At 37.6% G+C, this 25,814-nt stretch overlaps 1 protein-coding gene across 2 annotated transcripts in view; it reads right to left on the bottom strand.

The window, feature by feature from the left end:
- Window positions 1–25,814, bottom strand: part of LOC129723932 (probable maleylacetoacetate isomerase 2) — a 99,704-nt gene that overhangs the window by 40,015 nt on the left and 33,875 nt on the right. The gene's annotated exons all lie outside the window — the stretch shown is intronic.

The raw sequence follows: 25,814 nt of genomic DNA, 5'->3' as shown, positions 1-25,814 counted from the left end.
AGCGCTGGCGACGTACAACAAGATCCTCGATATGGACAATGTGAACGAACTGCTGGAGCAGTATTACAACGATTTTACATGGATGTACGGCATGTATCAACGCGTGTTGGATGAAGAGCTAATGAGATTCGTGGATGATCATTCGATCATTCAGGAGCTGGAGCAGTGCACACAGGAACTTGTCTACTGGCATGAGAGCGACATGTTTTATATTTTGAGCTATCTGGAGTACTACTGTGATTAGCACCAGATTTAAATTTAAACAATTGAAGACTTTTAACGAGTTAAATAAAGCCGTGGTTTTGCATCGATCTTACCATGTAGTTTATAGAAGTCTGAATCATTGAATTTCGTAGTCATAGGATTTTTTTTTTTGAAATTTAGCTGTAATGAATCAGAATATCAACAATTCTTTGGAGTACTTTATGTGATATGAAAAATTTACTTATACAAAAATTTCTTTTTAGGTAGACTCTGCTCATGCCTCCTAGTCGAGCTTCGAACAAAAAACGACTGGCTTGTTGGACCAACGTTTTACTTCCCGTTTTTTTCCCAAATGAAGTTTGGAACTGATAAAAGTGCTCATCAAGTTCTTTGCAGCCACGAATGATTATTATTCCAAAACACGTTTCAAAAGATTAACACATAATTATAGATTTTACCTTGAACATTGAAAAAGCATTGAAAGGCAGATAAGCCGACACTGGTCAACACAGGTGCACTCCAAAATCTCAAACCGGAAAAAAATGAAAGATTATAGCTATTCAACCATCCCTGTGAATTTTGATGTTCCTAGCCATTACCATTTTTTTTTCAGAGATTTAAATGAGTTTCCTCGTAGAAATAACGTTAAAGCGACGAACCCAGCGAGCAATTTCTATACGACACTCTCACTCAAGTTGACGCGTTATGGTAATGAACAGGGGCACCAAAATTCATAGGATTGTTTCTGTACTGCCGTGAGATGACAAAGTGACGTAAAGGTCATTTTTTCGAATATGGGGTTTTCATGCCCATTTGTTCATTATTCGAAGACTTATCTTTTGGTATCTTCCTTTTCGTTGTTTCTTATTCATACGTTGTATAAAATCAAAAAAAAAAAAAAAAAAACAAAGTGACGTAGGCACCATTTCAATACAAAAGTGGCGAGGAATTCATTTGTTTTTTGGCCATACTGAAAAACTGATCACTTGGATCTACGTCACATTGTCATATCACGGCAGTGTAGCTATAATCATTCATTTTTTCGGTTTCAGATTTTGGCATGCATTTTTTTTTTATTCGACCAATGTTATCCTGAAATAAGCCTGAAAGTGCAGAGAATTTGTCCTCAAGTTCAAAATATAGTACGTATGTGTAGTACGTGTACAGTGTACATCGGAGGATTCTAAATCATTTTTTATTTTTGTTTATGGTCGGGTTCCTTTCATTGAAAAAGTAGTTTCATTAATTTAAATTCATGTTTCAATTCATGAAAAAAAGATAATAAAAATAAAAATAGAATGATAATAAACGAACCAAGGTAAAATTTTTTCAAGATGATTTTCTATTCGCTATCTTCTCGAAGATTGACTTCATGTCACGTAATGAAACTTGAAAATGTATAGGCCAGTCATTTTCTTCAGCGTATCTTATTATCACGTCAATTGCATTCTACACTGTTTCATCTGACACATCAATAGATACGTCGTCGACTTCACCGGGACCTGAACTGACTCGAATTCATTGCATACGAAAATTCATCATCTACTACGGAATTGTGAACTTTTTTCATTTGAGTCTCTCAGGAACTTAAATTCAGCATTTTCGTCATCGATAGTACCGAATACCGATAGTCGCCTTTTTATGACCATTACAATATTGCATCCCTTACGCTTATTTTCATTATGTTGTCATGAAACTAACCTGGTCTTCCTGAAACTTCTTCTCCTCATAATTTGTCTGTATAGTGATTAAATCTTCTGTATTACATTTTGGTTCATCGGTTGGATGACTGTTGTAGTATTTGGGGGCAGGCACGTTGTCCGTACAACACTATCACTTGTTTTTGATTCCTCTGTACAGGGTGTCACCGTGAAAGTGATACAAACATTTAAGTATGCCTTTTCTCGCACCGGGAGGCCTGCCCACCTAATTAACTGTGTTTGTTTTGATTGCGAAACATGTTTATAGTTCACTGGTAGGTGATAAAGGAAGTGTTTCACTTTTTCCAGAGGAAAATTGCAATGGGTTCAAGTAGAGAACAAAGCAAGATTATGTTATTTACTGGAATGAGCAACTTACAGATCAGAAGAAAGCTGTCACATCTGAGTTTAAACAGATTACTCGTGTACTGGACCATCAAATGATTAGAGAAAGCTGGCACGGTTGTCTTGTCCCCAAGCAGAAACCGGATAAAAACGCCGGTTGGAGAACGTATTCGGCGAAAACTAGCACGGTCGGCTAAAATGACTTCTAAAATGAACATGAGTAACATAACACTATGCATAAAATAGTCAAAAATGACCTTGGATACGGAGCTTTCAAAAAACAAGAGAATCACGGATTATCTCGCTGAAATATTGACAGAATTCTTCAGCTGTGTTGGTTTGGGGAACAATATCCAACAGAGGAAAGTTGCCACTCCTATTCATCGAGAGGGTTGTTAAAATTAATGAACAATACTATCTATCAACTCGTCATAAAAGACCATTTGCTGTTTTGTGCCCAGAAATTATTTAGAGAAAAAAGTTTCTGCTTTCAACAATATTCAACGAAAATTCACCGTATTTTATCAGCATCTCTGAATGCAATTAGAAGAAACTAGGAGAAAGGCAAAAATTCTGTTAACTATGGGACATCGTCGATAACTTAAATTTCCCATCATGACTACTCGTTGATCTTTTCAAAGCAAAAAATCATCACCAGCCAGTGAATATAAAGCACAACAGTATCACGTTTTGTTATAAGCTCCTGTCCAAGCTCATGACATCGTGGATCAGCAGAGCATACCATATACATACTGCGTATTCATGGCCATTCGAAGATCGTCAGACGCCCATTTAACAAAAAACAATGAGTTAAAAATCTATGTAAGTACACTAAGGTCGCTTTTTACGCGTTTTTTTTTACGCGGGTTTTTTTACGCGGATTCCGGAATATACGCGGTTTTTTACGCGGATTCCGGAATTTACGCGGTTTTTTTACGCGGATTCCGGAATTTACGCGGTTTTTTTTTACGTGGATTCCGGAATTTACGCGGTTTTTTTTACGCGGCACGTATCCCCCGCGTAAAAAGCGACTTTACTGTATTAAGTTAGAATTAACTTCAGCTCGTAATCAGCAGCGAGGATAAAAAAATTGCTTTTAGTTTAAAGTTATCAGATATAATTGGCGCCGTTAAACATTAAATTATATTTGTGCCATGTCAAATAAATGATATGTGAAAAAAAGTATCACGTTTCTGGTGACAGTTTAATGGCCGGATTCAAGCTGTTTCCCGGAAAACATGTTAATCAATATTGACGTTTAAGGTGAAACCTCATTGAATCCAAAAATGACCGACTTTGAGTCACCACTTCGATTTTTCAAAAGCACAAGACTCGGAAATAGTTAATGCGTTTCCTGTGAAAATGCTATTTTATGTTTGCTGTGGTGAAGCAAACATAAAATAGAATTTTCATAGGGAACGCAATGAGTATTTCCGAGTCTTGTGCTTTTGAAAACTCTAAGTGGTGACTCGAAGTCGGCCATGTTTGGATTCAATGAGGTTTCACCTTAATTCCGTTATAATATTTTTCACTCCGAAACTCCTTATCTGCAATTCATCGGTTCTACTAGATTGCAGAGACAACTTAATTTTGGATTTATTTTCCAGTGCTGTCAAATCTAATTTATTTTTAATGTGTTACAGAAAAACTAATTTATTTTTAATAAAGATATAGGGTAACTGACGGCTTCGTCAGGTGATATGCATTGTGGGCAGGATTCAGTTTGCCAAGCTCTACTACTTTTATTCCACTTAGAAACTCAATGTATGTTAACTTACCTTGAACGTTGAAATTTTTCTGTTCGCATGAATGAATCACCCCATTGAACACTCAAACATATTTATTGTTTTTGACAACAATTAAACTGCCACTTTCATACATCTAGATATTTCACCCGGCCGAAGAAAACTTTCACGAAACACATCTTCGCCGCTAGCGATATTTGGTTACGATTTTCCCGAGAAATATACATTTGTTCACCCTCAAATGACCATAGTTCCGTCGTACAAGCGAAAGCAAATAGCTCATGTACTTTGAACACTCACAATTAATGGAGGATACGGGATGAATGAAACTTCAATTTATCTAACATATCCAACAGGTTGGTTTACTTCGTCAGCAGACAGCACGGCATGTTGCTGGTGTTTTTGTTGCCAGAACAAAAGGGAACTGTTTTTGTTGCAAAACGTGCCGTATCCTTTTTTGAATAGAGTTTATGACATGTGAAACCATGTTTCAATGTTTATTGAATTGCAAAAACTTTTATTGCTATTTGCATATTCCTGCACAAAGAAATCACTTTAGAAATCAAATAGATATAGTAATGAGATTCAGAGTACAATCATATTTTGCGGTAAATTTGGAGCCACTGCACACGCTGCGCACTGCGCAAATATCTCGATCCCTTTTGTTCTCAAACAGTAAACGACAACATGTATCAATCCCTCGACAATCGTGTGTACAGAAGCGCAGCAAATACATATACAAAAATACAAATATGACATCACTAGTATTAATTTGCTCGTACAACTTATGGCGTCAGAATTCTACTTATACTTTGAATAGCGGAATAACGAAGAGCGTTTATTTGCAATTCATAGCAATGAAACTAGATGAAACGAGTGTAGTTTTACAAGCTTTCTTTCTCTCTCTGCTACTGACGAACTAAACCAAATTCTGACTACAATGGAAATGGCTTGACCAAAAAGGAACTGTAAGAGTGGCTTTTTTACAATTAAATTTAGAAGCTCCGTTGAACTTTTTGTGTCTTTTCCTAACTTTTCAATAAGATAAAAAGTAGGAAAGTATGCTAGAAAAATAATAGATGAAATGAGGCAGCTTACCAAGAGGGATGACACTTTAAAACATGACAAACGACATAGACTGACGAGAATTGGTGATTTACCCTATTTCATTATGAACGGTAAAATGGAAAATTTGATAAAGGTCCGTTACTGGCCTTCCGACGAAGTTTTTTTTATGATGCCGGAACAAGAGCGTTGTACGGCCTCCATGTCGACTTTTCGAAAGCATTTCATGATTCTACCAATCGACTCTTTGGAGTTCCTTAATCTCCAGTTATTTTTGCACCGCAGGAATTTGGAATCCTAAAGAAATCTTCGATTGGATGACACTGAGGTATTCGTTGAGTTGCGTATTTGGGGTAAAAATGGAGTGGAATGTTTATTTAGAACGTTTACTTTTTTTTTGACGTAATGTGATGATATTTTATCTGGTCAAAACTCATACCTTTCAACGGTATGGTGTTTTGAAAGGAATGGAAGTAACATTTTGTTCAAACATTCATTTTGGTCTACATCTTGAATGATAACCAATCCACTGGACTTGAACCATGATTTAGACAAGAGGGAAAATGTTTTTTTTCCACAACTACCTTTCTGGCGTATTATTTTTAAGGTTTGCAGGAAACTATACACATTCGAAACCGAAAGATTTTCGCTTTCAAAATAGTTTACCGTGAACAAAATTGCTGTGCAATTCATAGCGAACTGTACTATGCGCTTGCAGAATACTTCTTGTTTTGACGCCATTTTGAACAGAATTGGGCATGCATAAACAAAACGAAAAATACTGACATAGATAGCATAGAGAGAGCTTTCATATACACACGCTCATATCTCTCTAAGTGGGTTTGTTGTGGAGTAGGAGGGATTGAAATAAATTCCAAATTTTTAGTTGTCACCCGTTATCTCAGTGGAAATGAAATTCGCCTCTTCTAAGAACACAGATAATGTTTCTATCCGTGTGGAATCTCTTCGCCTCTTTCAAGAACACTGATAATGTTTCTATCCGTGTGGAATGTATTCCAAACCCTACTAAACTGTATTTAAATAGATAGTCTGTTCTACAGTTACTGCTTCTATTGCCACTGGAAACTGCTACCAATGTTGTGATAACGATACTGACTGAACTCGTAAAAACGTAACCGTAAATATCGGTGAAAACCCACTACCGAACTGTTGTATAAAGCATAATCAAACGTTGTCTACTCCGATTGTTGGTGCAAGATTTACCGATTGCAGTCCTGAGTCAAAACTTACGTAAATCGGATTCAGTGATAATGCCCCACAATTGCCTAATCGTCAATTATTACAATTCAGTCTACGTTCAGACGCACTACAAAGCACTGACGTTCTGAGACATGTTACGCTACCTAATTTTCTTGACTCTCCTGCTTGGCAGTTCCCTGGCGGTGCCACCGTTTGCGGAGTTTCAGGAACGTTTCGCCGAACACAGCCAAACCGTGGAACCGCAACTGCAGGAGCTGAGAGCAGAAAATTCTCAACTACGGAGTGGAGTGCTGCAAATCATTCTAGAGGAAATCGGCAATCTGACGGTTGAAATGCGAAGGATCACTAACGAGACGTGGGAGATCATAGAAAACCACGAGGATACATACGAGGAATGCTTAATACCACTAAGAGAACTGTTCGATATCTATGTTCTGATCGGTGCGTGGGATATTATGTACTGTGCGGAGGATATGATTTACTACATGGATAGAGACTGGAATCAGCGATTTAATCCACGGATGAAATTCATGCAAAGTGAGAACAGCAGAGCCACTTTTCAGACGATTCAAACACTGGGACGGAATCGATTCCTTGATGAGGTTGAGGATACTCTGTTCGACCTGCAGGATGAATTGGATTACTATCACAATCTTTGGGACAGCTACCAGCTGGTGTTGCGGGACGAGCTGGAAGCGATTGAACCGTTCGAAACGTTGATTCGTGAGGAGCTTGCGTCTTGGCAAACTTATGCCATCGATTGGCACCTGATTTTTATGGGATGGGCCATTGAAGAGATAGAGTACTACTGTGGAAATGTTCAGAATCGTAAGACAAAGAAGGTGAATTAGTGCAACTTGAAAAATCTAAGGATTGAATATGTGTTGGGAGGTTGTACGTTCTTTTGGGTTTTCCTTGAATGCTGTGAACTTTGAACTAGATTAACAAATGGAATAAAAAACAGTATTTTCTGTAAAACTGAGCAACAACTTTTATTCAATAAATGACAATTTTTGTAGATATTTAAATCTAGCTACGATATCGTGAATGATGACACAGCAAATCTGCCACACGTACAAGACTTTTTTTCTGTTTACGGCACCAGTGCTACAATGTTTCGAAACGGCAAAATAAAAATAACAAAACAGCATTTTCATCCATCATATAAAACATGTAAAAACACATATGAAAATGGAGTTCTATCTTCCTGTCTGTCTGATCCACATAGACTTGGAAATGAATTGTTAGCTAGCACTCTCTTTTCTCTCTTCGCTCCCTTTATCCCACGTAGTACGAAGTTTTCTTGGACACGCACACGTGCACGTCTCTATTCCTCATGGCGCTTGCAAAAAACCATTGATAGCTCGAGCCGCATCACGAAAGTGGGAATGAGTTTATTAATCAATTTGATTTAAAATTAGATGAAAAAAAAAATTGATCTAAAAATTTTGAGTGTAAAAAAATCTTACAGTACTATTATATTCCTCAACAAACTCATCCAAAGAGATATTTCTTAAACCGTTTTAAGTTCAACCCCATGGCATAGTATTTTTATCCTTTCGCTTCAAGAAGTAGCACCCCAACGCAAATAATACGTTTTCAATATTTTCGTAAGGCTTAACAAACATTGATTGAATCAATTGAACGGGGAAAACACTCTGGCAACACTGCTGCAAGAAAGGGAAGATATTTTTGGATGGCTTAGCAACCGAATTTTTTTAAAAAGAATGTTTTGTTGTTAAGACATTTTCCAAAATATATGATTGTTTGATATAAAATGGAGAAATTAAAAAATGATTTCGTAAAAATGGTATATCTCGAGATTGGCTCATATTACCTCGGGGTGATAGTTGTTTCTTAAGGCTTAGCCAACGCTCATTGCTCTGTCAATGAGTGAGTAAAATGATGATACTTGCAGGAAATCTTTAACAGTCGAAAAATTACCTTACGAAACAGCTTTAAAATGTATCACTATTAGCATAACCTGTGCCCGCATAAATTAGATCACAATTCAGAACTAGAATCTTACTAATTAGTCGTTTTAGAGTGATTTTAATTTTTGCTTCTTCTTATCATCACTCCACGCGAAAAATTTTCATTATGACTTCTTCATCTTTTTCTTCACTGGCGAGTTCGTTTTCAGCCGTTTTCGGATCGAAACACTAGTGAAAACATTAGTAGAAATTTATCACTACATAAACTCACTGGTTCTGTCTTCACTGCTTTAAAAAGCCAAAACAAACTATGCTTTTTTACTCATAATTATTAAAGCAAAATCACGAGTTGCCTCACTAATAGCAACTAACGAAAACAATGGAAACAGCGAAATAAAACGAATATTCGAAGGATAGCATTGCGTAGGTATTAGTGAGTAGTCATCGTCATTATTGATGATTTTTATAACTGTTGCTAAACAGATACTGAACAGAAAACTTTAATATTTACCGCCATTTTGGTAAATCAGTTACATTTTGATTCGAATGAAAAATTATTTTTAACTAAATTCTTCAATTTCCTAAAAACTGCATATTCCGCAGCACTGTCGCCTAATGCCAATGTGAACAAATGCGTTGCGAAGACTTTGGCAGTTTATGTTTTGCGAGAAGTGAAAAGTTATGTGATGCCGCCGCTATCGAAAAAGAAAAGAGCAGCTCGTTTGCGATTGTGCAAACGGTATAAGATCAATCCGATCAATCAGAGTAAGTATTTATGAACATTATTTCTCAATTATTACAACGAAAACTTTTCCTTTACAGATGACACCAGTGATATGTTTCCGGCATCGCTACTATCCAGCGAATCTTGCAGTGTGTCTCTCGAGGACCGGACCTTCTCTCGTCGGATATACTCACAGATGATCCAATGGTATCACTCTGCGCGGAAGTGTTATCGAAAATAACATTAACACAGGAGTGTATAATGGATCCACCAACCGGAAAAGGAGAGGAATGGCCAATGTGGATCGACGAGCAACTCCTAGGAATTCACACGGCTGAAATTTTCTACACTGAAGAGTTGAAGGAAATTGCTCAGGAAGCTCTGGAGAATGAACCAGTTAATCAACCAATCAGTCAGCCAGCCGATGACCGTAAGTAGGCCTATTTCTTTTCATATTTTTCAGCCTAATAAATAAATACCTGTTTCCAGGTGAATCATACAGAACAGAAAATGCGTGCTGTTTCGATTTTAACACGTACTAAAAACAATTTCCGTGAATATAACGAAACTGTGGATTGGTGAAATGATAAAAATCATTATTTTTTTGTTAGATTTCATATAGTGTTTTGTTACTTATTAATATACAATGTTCGCTTTATCATCGATCATTAAATAGAAGAACAGAATTTATGTCGAAATTATCCAAACAATGGGCTCGATTTGTAATCTGAACTACAGACAAGATACATTTATCTCTTATGTGGATTGATCATAAGCGAACCGATTCAGTTTCTAAACAGACAAAAAAAGTAATAATTTTGTTTGCTCCGTAAACAAATGTCGAAGTGTTACACACACTATAGCATGGTTGATGATGATTACGTCACACATACACTGACATAGCAAAATCGTTGGCTCGTCAATAAGTGAAAATTTCCAAGGAACACGATGAAATTATCAAATTTAAAATAAAAGTGGCAGCATTTGCCGAAAAATGTAAATTTAGTTATCAAACACAATAATAATCTATGTGGCAACACTTCCTTTTTCTGGATTCATCGGTTAATTTTCTTTAAAAATCATCTATCAGTATCTTGCGGACGTCTTACGTCTACTAAATGTAAGAAAAAGGAAAAATAGATTTTGAACAAAAAATGCCTAACTTTGCATCAAAGAGGGGGGTCCACAGAGCGGGGGTATTTCAATCGACACCAAAATTGGGATGAAATTTGAAAGATGAATAATTCCCCCAACTTTGAGCCAAATCCGTGATGGTCGTGTCCAAGTTCATGCTTTTACGTGGTCACTTCGTATGGAATGACCCATATGATGAAATTTTTTCCATACAACCTATTGCCACCCTTTTGTTTATGTTATGCTATATGGCCGCGAATTAATCCAAACTTAGTCGGATTGATTTTTCTATCACATTGATAGCAACTGATTTACCAAATTTAGATACGATATTCGACCCTAGTGGTTATGAGTGGCGTATCAACGTTTCGATTGCCCTTGATATAATCTGAGCGTTTTTCCCAATCAGCCACTTCGCGTCATGCCTGCTCAGACAAAATTTTGTTTAGTCATTGTATACAATGCGTCAACAAATTTTCGAACACCGCTGATGTCATAGATGGCGCCATCCGATTGACAGTGAAAGGCCAGTTTCGGAACGTTTCATCCAAACAACAAACCGATTATCACCGACTAGTTCACTACTTTGTTACCAAACTGACAGTCTATATCCAAAATGTTACGCAGATAGTTGTGGTCGTCGTCCTGCCAGAAAAACGCATAATCCCGGCACGCCTCCAAGGTGTTGATCGTTACGTGAGCATCGTCGCCATGCTTGAGTAGTTCATCGTTCAGCAACTCTTGATTTTCTACCCACAAGTTCTCCTGGATACCCAACTCCGTTTCCAGCTCGGGTTCAAGCAGATCGGTATCGAAAATCCTATTTCGACTCAAAGACAGCAGTACCTGTGCGATCAATAGTGTATTGTCTCTTGTGATCGCCTGCTCGTACGGAGTGAAGCGATATAACGAATCTAACTGCAAGTCTTGGTGCGTCAGATACGCACAGGTCCGGATATCGCCCTGCTGCATGTTCAGGGCATACACTGCCAAATCTTCCACATATTCCAGGCATTCTGCGCTCACGTTTTCTCGGTTTTCGAGGTACTCTCGAAACTCTGCGTGAGACTGCCGCATTCGGGGTACTATTGAGGCGAACTCCAGCAGGATCTCCCGGTTGAACTCGCGAATCAACAAACCGTTGAAGACGCGTTTTTCTTGCAATCCAATCTCTACTGCTTTAGACAAGGACGAAAAGTTCGACTGTAGGCGAAGCAGAAAACTGTCTTCGTCAGCGTGAGCCAGTCCGAGGAAGGCAACGGCCAGTAGCATCCATCTCGAAAACATTTTCGTGCAGCACGATGATCAGGCGGATAAACTTGAACTAAACTCATCCAAGGTCTACGGTGATCTTTTCATCACGTTTTCGAACACATGATAGCGAGAAGAAGTGATTAGATTAGCTCTGACGTTGTGGTTTTCCGGTGGGTTTAGACATTCAGATCCTCAGGCAATCTAATCAGCGACGAATAAACCCTAGGGCTTTATCGAAACCAATGCTAGTCGTTCAGATTAGTTGCACCGATGTTGTTCAACACTGTATTCCTAGTCTGTGGAGCAGTTCTAGTCTCCGCTGATAGTTTCTTACAAATCTATCAGGCTCAATCTGCCCAGCTCAGTAATCGCATGACATGGGACCTGATAGTGGCACAAGAGGATGATCGTGTACTGCACCAAAGGCTGCGTGAGGATATCTTGAAGGACTTAGCATATACCACCGTTAATCTGCGGAAAATTTACTACGAAACAAATTTGCAGGTGAATCTTCTTCGGTCCAATCCGGAAGCAGATCAGTTATGTTTTGATTCTGTTGTAACTGCGCTGGAAAGTACATTTGATGTAGCGGAGAAAACGATGCAGCTTTGCTCTGATGATGTACTGATTGAACTACAGCAAGATCATGCCGAAAGATTCCACCCGCTGGTTAGGCAGCTTCATCAAGATTCAACCGTGATTCTTCACACTGCCCTGGATGCATTAGCCGAGGTGAATCCTGTGCTTTTCAAAGAAAACATCGAAGGTCGCCTCGATGCCGAACTGGACCATTTCAACGAAAAGTGGTACTCTGGACAACGTCTAGTGCAAGATCAGCTCTATCAGCATACGGAATTGGAGGAAAGAGTCATCGAAACTATAGACATATGTACCGACGGAATTATCGCCACGTTGCCTACTAATATTGGTAGCCTTTTAACCTTCGCAGAAGAGTATTGCATCTTATCGAACCAAATTATTGCGTAGAGAACTTGTAGCTTATCTTATCATTTGCGTTTACTATTGAGTAAATCCATGCCAGATGCTTTGAAAGTACACGAAAATTCGAATCGGCCGTTTTTGAATTTAATGGAAGGTTGCACTCGAGTTTTTCTCAGAGGTGGAGAAAATTTTTCAGACTTAAGCGTAGTTTAGAAACCTTTCAGTTGTGTAGTTGTTGTGTGTCAGATAATAAATTATTGGTAACTAAAAGTGATTTGTAAAAAAATGCAACGGCTAAAAATAGAAGAGATTTTTTTTCTTGAATGTTAAGTGTTAAAGCATTTTTTCAATTTCGAAGGTTCGAATGTAATTTCAAATATTAAGAACTATTGTATTTCAATGATTTTAAATGATTCAAACAACTATTTAGAATAAAAAACTAATGAAAACTTGTAATCGATTTTTAAACATCCCAATAACAAATTTATTCAGAAAACTAGTAGCTAAGTGTTTTTATGAAAAATTACATTTTGAATAATACAACATCGTTGGAGTATGATTATTCATATGAAAGTTGAAATTAAACATAAATATTCAAAACCTAGTTTTATGAAAAAAAATATTACATCTCTCCATCCTGAACTTTCAATCATAAGATGTGGAATAACGTTAAATTTCAATAAAGAAGGAAACAATTTGCATTTTTTGGCGTAGAATTATATTTTACGGTAACATAGGGGTGCAATTTGAAAAATCGAATTCATCGAGAGCGTCACGAGATTGTGCACTTTCAAATTCTCACAACTCAGTCAGTTTTCCGCCAAACTGTAAAAAAGAATCTGATTATGTCGAGCTAACTATTGTAACACTGAAAAATGCCTTTTTGAACGCAAGTTTCGACCAATCAGAGCTGAAACATAGCCAAATACACTGCTGGAACAGTGATGATATGAGCCGGTTTTAGCATGGTTGGGAAAACGCCTATTTGTTTTATTTCATCACGGATGAATTCAAAAATGTATTGCGAGCTGTTAGATGAAGTTCTAATTCCATTTTCCGAAAATTTTATGAACGAAAACATGATTTTTCAACAGGATAATGCTGCTTGTCATGCGTCGAAAGCTACCAAAGAGTTTTTGAGGCTACACGAAATCCCTGTTCTGGAGTGGCCAGCCTGCAGTCCCGATTTGAATCCGATAGAAAACGTGTGGGGCTTACTATCGTGTAACATTTTCTAGCATGGACGGAAGTATGAAACGGCTGGACAACTGAAACGCGAGATACAAGAAGAATGGTCTAAACTTGATCCTGATATTTTGAAAAATCTAATAATTTCTATGCCACGAAGACTGCAAGAGGTCATACATAACAAAGGTGATGCTACGCATTACTAATTTGTTATAATTTGCCCATTAAAAAATGTTTGTTTAAAAAAACAATTAGTGTCTTTATACTTATTTCCACGTCGAAAATCCGAATATAGCACTTATTTATCTTAAAACATATACAATCCAGAAAACAAATACATTTTTGCGTGAGAGCTTACACTATAAATCAGCAGTGTATATGTGTTCTGTTCAATATTGACCACTCAGTACAAATTAGCCCAAACTTCGCTTGTCTTTATAATTATTTCCAGCAGTGTATCAGACGGAACCCTCAGTATCAGTCTAAATCAAACTAGACAACTGATTACTACGTTTTATCCCTTGCACAGCTGGCACTTAAGTATACAAACGATTCGACTTCGTAAACGATTTGCTATTGTTGTGTGCACAACTACACGTCCACCGAAAGTATAACTTTCAGTAGTCACGTATGAAAGCTAGCATGCAGAAAATTTAGTCTTAATTGTCGATTGTGCGCGTATTTAAAAATTATCTGGTTTTTACTCAACTTCCAGCGCAGCGCAACACCTAATTTTATATTTTGAACCAATCACGAGTTCGCGATGTTGTAATGGGCTCCACCCTTATATACCACATTCTTAAGAGTCAGAGATTATACGTTTCATTGTACGGAAAGTAAATTTTTTTGTCATGTTAGCATATGCAATGCTTGAGATAAGATGATGATGGTCCCACCTCATACCCCTGCATCGGTTTGAGCTGGTCGATTTATCTAAGAAAGATATTATTTAAAGACATACAATGTAACCAGTAGGCAAACAAATAATAAGCTTTCGTTAGCGATCATCGGTGTTTTGCAGCACGAATATTTGCTTTAAAGTCACAACCGAAAGGTTCACGTGCAGCCACAAAAGACGATCATTCCTGTCGCAGTGACACGTCTGTTGAATACCCTTCAGGCACACAAAAAAAAAGATTCACTTAGAATTACTTGACAAATTTTACTGATCAGATTGCAAGCTGCAATGCTAGCGCAAAAATAGAGAAAAATTTTGCTTCGAACTTATCACTTGTGCAATCAATACAAGTAATGAAACAAATAACCTTGTGTAATTTTACGTCAAAATTTCGGTCGTGGTTTTGCACACAACCCTTGTGATATTTTCTGATTCGAATATGTATGATGCGGAGGAGCTAATTTCATTTAGTATCATAAATTCATTTAGTTTCATAAATTCATTTAGTTTCATAAATTCATTTAGTATCAATTTTTTTATATTGCTTTGACATCTCAGCATTTAAAAGTGCACTGTTAGATAAAATTGCAGGAAATATAAGCATTTCAATTCCTAAACAAATAGTATATGTTTTTTTTTTCTTCACATAACATTTATTTGACACGGCACAAATACAATTTAATGTTTAACGGCGCCAATTATATCTGATGACTTAAAAACTAAAGCAAATTTTTTATCCTCGCTGCCGACTACGAGCTGAAATTAAGTCTAACTTAAAACTAGCATGGGATTTCCAATCAGTGTTTTGTTGTTCAATGGTCGTCTGATAATCGTCGAATGGCATGTATGGATTCGTTCTGCTGAGCCACGATGTCGTGAGTTGGGACAGAGGCTCGTAGTCCTTGGGTCCTGGTTCTATTGTGCGGGGTCTGGTTGCTGGTTTTGTGCTTAAGGTTCAAACGTGTTCTTGTCGTTTTGTTGGGTGTAGACGGAGGGGAACGGGACTAGACTGGGGCATAGATGGATTTCAGGAAAACGTATATAAGGGACATGTAGGATAGGTCACGGCTCGCCAAGACATCACGAACAGGAACAGCCGGCTGTCTACCCTCGGCCTGCAGGGAAGCTATCAATTTAGACCTGGCGTCACGGTGTACAGGGCATGACCAAACCACATGCTCTATGTCGTGATAACCTTCACCACAGGCACAGATACCACTTTCCCCGAGCCCAACACGACGGAGGAGCGCGTCAAATCTATAGTGATTGGACATAAGCCGGGACATCACGCAAATGAAATCCCGACCTACATCCAACCCCTTGAACCACGGGTTCGTCGATACTTTGGGGATTATGGAATGTAACCACCTTCCCAATTCCCCTCTGGTCCAAGCATTTTGCCAACTGATGATCGTATTCTGACGTACAAGTGCGAAAAATTCATTAAAGGCAATTGGTCTTTCATAAATATCACCGTTTGTTGCGCCCACCTTAGCCAAAGAGCCCGCTTTCTCATTACCCGGTATCGAGCAGTGAGAAGGGACCCACGCTAAGGTAATCTGAGTAGATTTTTCGGATAAAGCACTCAGATGTTCCCGTATTTTCCCCAGGAAATACGGAGAGTGCTTAACATCTTTCATCGATCGGAGAGCCTCAATGGAACTGAGACTGTCCGTAAAGATGAAATAATGGTCCGTGGGCATTTTTTCGATAATCCCTAGGGTGTACTAGTAGTAGTATATGTTTTGATGGAATATAAAAATACCTTGGTCCAGCGTCACACGGTCGTGTCTTGGATACCACTATTACTAGTATTTTGATATTTTAACTGCTAACGTGACCAAGTTTAGACCACAAGTTGATACAAAACGAGTTCGTAACGAAATATCAAGATGTGTTATAATCCTAATTTATACTTATCTCTGCATGGGGAAGAAATGACCAAAGAATTTCAAAAAAAAAAAAACCTACACAAAATGTGAACCTGGCTGAAAAAAACATTCTGTGCAAAATTTCACCTCAATCGGACTCAAAAAGGGGCGGTGCAAAGCGGTTGAAGTTCGTCCTTTTTGGAATCCGAAAAACCATCCGGTACGAGAAACTTCAGTTTCGATTTTTTTTTATGCCAGATGTCTTTTTAAAAATGCATAAAACGTCGAGATCTGGGGTGGTATTGTGCAGCTCGATTCGAACGATTTTCGCTATTTTCGAGTAGGTCACATACTGCCAGTTATGCTTCAAGCTTAAAAGGAGCTGTCATTGTCATTTGTCCTGCGGCTCATCTAACCCGCAAAGTCTAAAAAATACGAAAAACGAAACATAGCGCCACCCAGCGATCATTTAGTTTTGTTCGAGTTGCTCGAAACGAAATGCGCAATGTCACCCCTGGTGTCGAATTTTCATTCCAAAAATCGACTAGGAAATTTTCGAGGTGGGAATTTTTCCTATCTCAGAAATTACAAAGTCCCAGAAAATCGATTTTTTTCCAAAATTTTTTTTTCGAGATAACACCAGATCTCGACGTTTCATGCATTTCTAAGACATTTGGCATAAACAAATCGACGACGATCGATTGACGATTGCATGATATCGACTGTGCATTTTTTTTTCATCGAGCAATAAAGTGAAACTTTGACCGCTTTCAGGCACGTATTCCGGAAGTACGATTGAGCTGAAATTTTGCATAGAGACTTTTTTGAGATGACAAACTCTTTGAGCACTACTTTTAAGCGGTCGATTTTTTTATACAAGTTATTGTCAAAGGTCGATTTTTTTATACAAGTTATTGCCGCCCCTAATGTATACCTACAAGTAGTGCGTAACGCAGTCCAACTTATTTTGACGTGGGACTACGTCTTTCTGCACTATACTAAGGTACATTCTGTGAAAACTGGGGTGACATTGCGCATTTCGCTTCGAGTAACTCGAATCGAGAGAAATCAAACTCGTTTCGAGGTGGAGTTGGTATTGCGTATTATTTTCGACACCCCAATTTTATTGCAGTTTATTTCGAGCAAACATTGACTCGAAAATAAATGTCAGATTTGTCTAGGGGCTGAACAACTTTATTTTCATAAAAAATATTTCGGTAATATTATACGATATCGGTTGATAAATCTTGATATTTATCGTTTATCCGACACATTGATATCACACCGGCGCCTAATAATGCAACGATAAATACTTTATAATATTTAATATTGGAAATATTCCGCCATATATCAATAGTGTCTTGCCCCTAGAGATTGGTATTTTTCACGTTTATAATAAGATTTGTCCTTAAAACAACATATCAATCTTTGAATGTTTTACTACGATTCTTCTAGTGATGAAAATGGTTTTAGGAATATACAAAGACGTAAACAATAATACATGAGTATTAGGCTTACATTAAATGAAACAAAGTTAGTTATTTTCTGATGCAAAAGATTTTTTTTTCATGGTTTCGTCAACATTTCAAGATAAGGCGGGGAGCACTCAAACCTATTTGAAGTACAATATTTCATTTTCCTCCAAACTGCACTAGTACAATTCCTGTTCCGTTAAAGTTAGCTCCTACTTTAAATCTAATCGCTAGTGGATCCTACCAAATTAATGTATTTCCGCTCCACAGATGTTTAGTGAAATTATTTATGTTTTAGTCAACAAACTTAGGTACAAACGAACGCCTTCAACTTATCGACCATTTTTTATCACTTTCGAGCTAAAAAATGCTCGATCAAACCATTACGTAATGCCATTTTTGCTCGAAGATCAACTGCAATAATACGCCATCTACTCGTTTCGAGCTCGAATCGAAATCGCCAATGTCAAATGTGGTCGAAACGAACAAAAATCACTCGAAACGAAATGCGCAATGCCACCCCTGGTTTGAACATGTAACGTTTTGGTTGGCGGGATGGCAGATTCTAGATGCTAATAGCGCTCAAACGGATGTTCCGATTTCAATAGTTAATATACCGTTGGAAAGCTAAAATATACAAGATTTGTATAACATGATAATTTTAGTTGCCATTTTCTTATTACTCCGTGAAAATTGCGGAAAAGTTTGAAGGTCGAATATCCACATACATTTTTCATACGATTGGTATATTTCCCTAACGCAGACTTCAAAAACATAGACGAAATGATTTCACGCATTCAGTCATTGGCTAGCAATGCCAGCCAATTGGCATCGCATTCACCACCCAAAGTAAGCAATGAAGAAAGAAAGCAGAGATGCTTCCACGTGATTGGTTCTTCCCCCAATCGCCCAAGTTCTCCACACTGAGTGACGCTATAAAAGGACATTCCGTGTTGAGAAAAGATCGTTCCCTAATCGAGCGTCAAGGCGAACAGTTCGGCTTCCCTTCGATTTGAGTTGGACCCCACCAGTGGTACTCTAATTCAGATATCGTTGTTGGAATATAGCCCGAAATTGGACGTGAACGGCACTGGGGACCATTGGAAAACTTGGAAGCCGTTTGGGTGCTGCCGATAGTGTAGGTATAGTGTGTCGTATATGAAGCGTGTGTGTCTGAGTAACGTGTGGGTGTGTATGTGTGGGTGTGTGAATAGCGTGTGTGTATGTGTGAGTGGCGTGTGCATGTATGTGTGTGTATATGTAAGTAACGTGTGTGTGTATGTGTTAGTAACGTGTGTGTATGTGTGTATTACGTGTATGTGTGTATAACATGTGTGTGCAAAAATGCATTTATCCGAGGTAAATATATTTATGACAGACTACTTGTATAGGCAACAAGTTAATTATTTTTCCTATGAGTACTTCAATTGGTATTTTTATGACAGTGACCATAATTTTATGCTAGTTGTTTTCAGCACTGAGCTTGTTTTGCGTTTATTTGTAACATGGGACTGACCAAAATTCATATTTTTCTAATCAATTCAGCAACAAAAAGCTGTGTCTTGCGATTTTTTGAAAGCACCGGGTATGTGAAGAAGTTTTTGAGGTTTAAGCAAAAAGTGATAAGAAATTACATGGGACTGTTGTGCATTTATGGGCAGTTCATGTGGGTATTGGTATTTGTATGCTGTGGTTTATGACAGGTGTATGTGTTTTTTTTTGTGAAATGTTCATGGATTATTGGGTATGGTATTTGTACGTTCGGCGTGTGTTATATACTATGGCTATGGCAGAATTAAATCTTTACACCCACCACAGTCCCACGGCAAGCCTACGTTTGTGCACAAAAGCACATACCCTTTAACTTTTTTTACATTCCTCTATTCCACCACTTACGTCGCGTCGCCTATTTGTTGCGCAAGTTCTCTCCGTACATCCAACACAAACGGGCAAGATTTCGTTACTTTAGAGCAATATTTTATTAATTTTCGTGTCTTAAAAACCACGCATTAGAATAAAACCCAAAATAATCTACCTAGCGGTGATACCCAGTCTTTCTCATTCGAACTTGTTATTTGTTTAAATAGATTTACACGAACACCTCAATTCACAGAAAATAGTTGAAGAGGTTGTTTACAAGACACGACCGCAAGGTTAACGTAGAATTACGACAGCCTGTTTATTATTGACATAAAGCTTTTTGCAATATATTTGGAAATACACTCGGTGATTCAATTCAATGGTTTGAAGCGGTATATTTATTCGAATATTTTTTTTCGTGTATATTTTTTGCTTTAAAATGAACGAAATCCGTTGGAAACTGAGTATATTTTCCGAAAGACAAAATTGTTATCTACAACTTTGCCTAAGAAATCATGCCGATCAAACAAACCGTTTTAACCCTAAAAATATTTGTAATCATCAATACCTTCCCAAAATAGCATTTTTCAATAGCTTCTAAAAAATAAGTCGTGTTCCAAAAATGAAACAAATAGCATAAAATGGCATATTTTGCAAAAAATGGCATTTTTTGTGTGGAATTGCTCAGCTACCTTGTATCAAATGTCTAACTAGAAACATCACTGTTTCGTTCCCCACTCTGTACTTTGAAATGAAGATACACTGGGGTCTTTTCTTACGCGGTTGACTTTACCGCGTTTAAAAGATTAGATTATTGCGTCAAAGGACTTTAGCATGAGTTTATTCTCAGGTTCCTCACCACCTACCCTTCCTTGTATCTGAATTCTACCGTACCCCTGTTGACTCTCCTTCTAACAAAAATAAGTCCCTAGTACAATAGAACTGGTGTGAGTAACGTACAAAAGTTCTCTCCAGGGAATTGTAATTAGGCGATATTGCGATATTGTTAGGATGGACAGAGGCTCGGCATAACCTTCTGTTATCGATACTGAGAGTATAAATACAGTAGTCGGCCAAACGTAGGCTAGTTATCGATGGTGCTGAAATTTGGCTACAAACCAGCTGACATTTTTAGCTAATGTTTGATGCAGCCCACTCGGTAGTGCAGGTTCTACATCCAAAATTGACGATAATATTCTCTAGTACTAGTAATAGGCCTTTTTCGGAACGTTTTATCCAAAGATCAAATCGATTAACACCATCTAGTTCACACGGGACAACATGGGACTAGCTTTTTTATCAAACTGACAGTCTATATCCAAATAGCTACGCATATAAGTGTGCTCGAAATCCTGCCAGTAAAACGCATAATCTCGGCAGGCCTCCAGGGTGTTGATCGTCACGTAAGCATCATCGCCGTGTCTGAGCAGTTCATCGTTCAGCAGCTCCTGGTTTTCTACCCACGAGTTCTCCTGGACACCCAACTCCGTTTTTAGCTCCGACTCCAGTAGGTCGGTATCGAAAATTCGATGCCGACTCAAAGATAGTAGCACCTGTCTGATCAATCGGGTATTGTCTCTAGTGATTGCCTGCTCGTAAGGAATGAAGCGTAATAACGAATCTAACTGCAAATCATAGTGCGTTAAATTCGCGCAGAACTTGATATCGTACTCCTGGTTTTCCAGAGCTGCAATCGCTAATGTTTCCACATAATCCAAGCATTCTGAGCTCACGTTGTCTCGGCTTTCGAGGTACTGCCGGAACTCTGCGTGAAACTGCCGCATTCCGGTTATCAATAAAGAAAACTCTAAAAGGATCTCCCGGTTGAACTCGCGAATCAACAAACCGTTGTAGGAGCGTTTTTCTTGCAAACCAACCTCAACCACACTAGACAGAGAAGAAAAGTTCGACTGTAGGCGAAGCAGAAAACTGTCTTCATTAGCGTGAACCATTCCGAAAAAGGCAATGACCAGTAAAATCCATCTCGAATACATTTTTGTGCTACACGATGATCGGACGGATACACCAGAACTAAGCTTATCCAAGATTCACGGGGTTCAATTTATGATCTTTTCGAATGTAAGTTAGTGGAAAATGATAAGATTGGCTCTGATGTTGTGTTTTGCAGGTGGGGTTAGACATTTAGATCCGTGTGCAATCTAATCAGCGAGGAATGAACTCTACGACTCTATCGAAACAAAAGCTGGTGGTTCAGATTAGTTGCACCGATGTTGTTAAACATTGTGGAGTAGATCTGGTCTCCGCTGACAGAATCTTGCTTTATTTGCTATGCTTAGTAATCGTATTATATGGATCTTGAAAACGTTACAGGAAAAAAAATTGTTAAAAATGTATGAGGATATCTTGAAGGAGCTAGCATGTGCGGAATTTTACTACGATACCAGTTTGCAGTTGAACCTTCTTCGGCCCTATCCGGAAGACGATCAGTTATGTTTGAATTCTATTGCTAGATGCGTTAGTAGAGGTGAGTTCTGTTGCTACTCAAGGAAAATATTGAAGATTGTCTCGGTGCCAAACTGAACCATTCCGAAAGGTGGAATCGAAGGTACGAATTTTCAAAACTATGGACAATTGTATTGACGGAGTGATCAACATGAAACATTTATAGCTTAACACCCTTCGCAAAAGAACACTGCATCTTATCAAAAGTATTTGTAACTAATCTTATCATTTACATTTTACTACTGTTCGAAAATAGAAACGGGCAATTGCCATGCCACGAAGTGGTTTTGGAATTAGTATCGTCATTTTCAAATGTACATCATGTTGAGTTTTAAAACGGCAGCACCAATTCTGGCGCTTGCAGTTGGTCTGGCTTTGGGCGATAACTTTCTGCAAATCTAACAACGTCAGTTCGAGGAACTGAATCGCCAGTTGGTGCCCGAAGTGAGTGAATCCCGTCAATCGAACAGTCAAATACAACGCCAATTCATTGAAACCGATGTTCTGCCATATTTGGGATCAGCGACCTTCGAAATGCAAACAATCAACAAAGAGGTACTTCAAGAGATGGCTAATTTCCGTAACCAAACCGATGCCAGCCAGAGCTGCCTGGATACGATTGATATTTCGATTTACGAGGCTATCGATGGAGCTGAAATTTGGCTGCAAATGTGTGCCAACAGTGTGCATTTTCAGCTAATGTTCGATGCAGCGACCAGATTTCACCCGGTAGCGCAGGATCTGCATCGACAATCGGCGATTATGTTGAACGGGAGGATATCGAGTCACGCCTGGATGCCGAACTCGATCATTTCAACGAACTTGTCTATCAAGGCCGTCAGGAACTCGAGGCAGAGTTGGATAAGCATTCAATCTTCAGAACGTCTGTGCTCGACTCGATGCAACCATGCATAGAGGAACTGAAATTTTACTTCGAAGTTACAATGTATAATCTTTTAGGTTTTGCGCGTGATACGTGTTTATAGAAACTCCTAAACAATTTGAAAAATTGTCAGTTTGCATCGTGATTCGGAAAGAAATTCCCTATTGAGCAAGATCGCGCGAAATGACCTATGGTCGAATATCGACCATTTTTGATTTGAATGAAACTTTGCACACGTATTTGGCTTAGCAAACTGAGCATTTTTCACAGATGGAGAGATTCTTTACACCTATAATTTACATTCTAAAAGGGCGTATGCCTTTTTACATAGGTTTTATTCGAAGCATTGTAGCCCAGAAACCGTCGGTTGTATAGAAAAACTGTCTGAGAATGAGTTGTAGGGAATTAAAAATGCACCATAAAAAAAATATACACTGTACAGAAAAAAATTTTTTTGACCAAAAAAATTTAAAATAAACATCAAATTTCAATTAAAAAAAAAGAGTTGAATTTTTTTTTATTTTTTTTTAAAGAAACTTGACGTTAATACGCAACTTTTAAAAAAAGTCCAGGATGGAGAAATGAAAAATATTTTTTTATGGTAGATTAATTTTTTTATGAAAATTCTAATTTAAACATTTTTCAAAATATTTTTATTCTGATGATTTCAAAAGATGAAGAAAGTCATTTTGAATCAAAAAGCTCTTGGTAGTAAACATTCTAAAGGCATCGGTTTTCGAGTTATTTTAAATTTAAGCTCAATAAATTATTAATATTTCGGAAAATACACGTTTTTCTTAATTTGTCCATGGTTCTCCAGCAAAAACCATACGTTCATTTGAATGCTTGTTAAAAAATATACAAATCATTCTTTGACAACAAAACGATTGGATGAATAACTCAAGCGCTAAACCTTAGCCTACCTACACGTTCCCCCTTGCCGAATGTTTTATAAAAAGTAGGAGGTTGTATCCAAGACACGACCGCATAAATGACGTAGAACTACGTACACTATTAACAAATGCATTGAGTGTTTCATTACCCTAGTAACACAACTGTTTTTATCAAAGTTTTATGGCGCTTTTTTGGCTGTATTGAGCGCTATAAAACTTTGATAAAACCAATATTAATGAGTAATGAGTTATAATGTCTACTAATGAAGGGTTGTGAATTTCGTGAACCGGATTCAGCAGTTAGCAGATCGTGCCGAGTTAAAAACCATACACAGCACACACACAAATCATACCATATCATAGACACACACACATCATACCATATCATTACACCATACACACATCATACCATATCATACACATACACACATACACACATGATACCATATCATACACACAGCAAGCAAGCGACCAATCAGAGGACGTTATTTTTATGTCAACAAGACTCGACAATTTTCAATAGTGCAATAGTTTGTAGATTCAAACAACATTTTTCTGCATTTGGGCAGATGCGTGTATAATTTTCAAATCGATTGCTGCAAGAATGAAGAAAATCGGTTGAAAACCAACCGACCTATAAGCATTTGAAAAGGGACAAATTTCGTCCCAGTTTTTCAGTTTGCATCCCTGTGTGGTATGCTAAAGTAAAACGTAGTTCTACGTCAAAAAATATGTTTGTCGTGCAACACTACCTACTTGTTAACTAATAATAGCTGTTTGTAAAGTACGCAACCAATAACTACTGGGTTACCTATAATATCTGTTTTCGTATATAAATACGATTGCACTACTCCAGATGTGTTAGTAACAGTTTGCATTTTGTGAAGATGAATAAAGTGAAAATGGAATACACCAAGCCCAAATGCTGTAAACCCTTTCCTGATCATCGGTGCTCATCAAGCTTACGCAAATTAAACGAAAACGTTATTGCAAAATTATAAATATTGAACAGTCCAGCTCATTTTAATACGTCTCTATCAATTTGTGATTCGTGTAGTTATTGGAATAATAGTCAAGCCACCATTCATCGTTGTTTACTATTCAGAATTTGGAACACTTAAGAATATCAGCTTCATCATAATATCGGAAGTCCTCCATCATGATACTGTTGCGTTTAGGTGTTCATTGCCAAATTAATGAGTTTCTTGAAAACAACAATACAGTTGAAAAAGCGTTAATGTCTGATGGAGCTGCCTCACAATATAAAAATAGAAAAAAATTTGCAAGTCTTTGCAAGCTCGAAACAAAATATAACGTCGATGCAGAGTGGCATTTTTTGCGACTTCTCATGGTAAAGGCCCATGCGATGCAATTGGTGGCATATTAAAACGAATGGCAGGAAATGCAAGTTTAGCTAAAAAAAACATGAACATCCCATTACAAGCGCAAAAGAATTGTATAATTTTAATTAAAATTCATCAAAAATGTCATTTAATTGGGTATCATATGAATAATATGAACAAGGAGTAACAGAATGGAGCAATATTTTCAAAAAATCTATAATAATAGCTGCCACACGAAAGTATTACTCTTTTGTTCCGATTTCAGAAAATACGATACAAACGAAGCTGTTTCCAAAAGTTGACGAATCATTTACTTATGATGTATATAAAATATAAGGTGAAACTAGTTCTGTGAAGTATCTATGTCATAAAAAAATATGTTACCAAGATAATAAAACTCGAAAATAAATATTTGATTCTTATATATATGTATATCACTTAGAACATCTCACTCTTTTCTTGAGAACCGTTCGCCAAATCGTGTTGTTGTCAAAGAATGAATTGTATATTTTTGATCAAGCATTCCAACGAACGTATGGGTTTGCCGGAGAACCAGGGACAAATTAAAAAAAAACGTGTATTTTCCGAAATATTAATAATTTATTGAGCTTAAATTTAAAATAACTCGAAAACCGATGCCTTTAGAATGTTCACTACCAAGAGCTTTTTGATTCA

This window comes from Wyeomyia smithii, chromosome 1, assembly GCF_029784165.1.
Source record: "Wyeomyia smithii strain HCP4-BCI-WySm-NY-G18 chromosome 1, ASM2978416v1, whole genome shotgun sequence".
In the NCBI taxonomy this organism is placed as follows: Eukaryota; Metazoa; Arthropoda; class Insecta; order Diptera; family Culicidae; genus Wyeomyia; species Wyeomyia smithii.
Note: the sequence above shows the minus strand (reverse complement) of the source record. Positions and strands in the feature narration are given on the sequence as shown.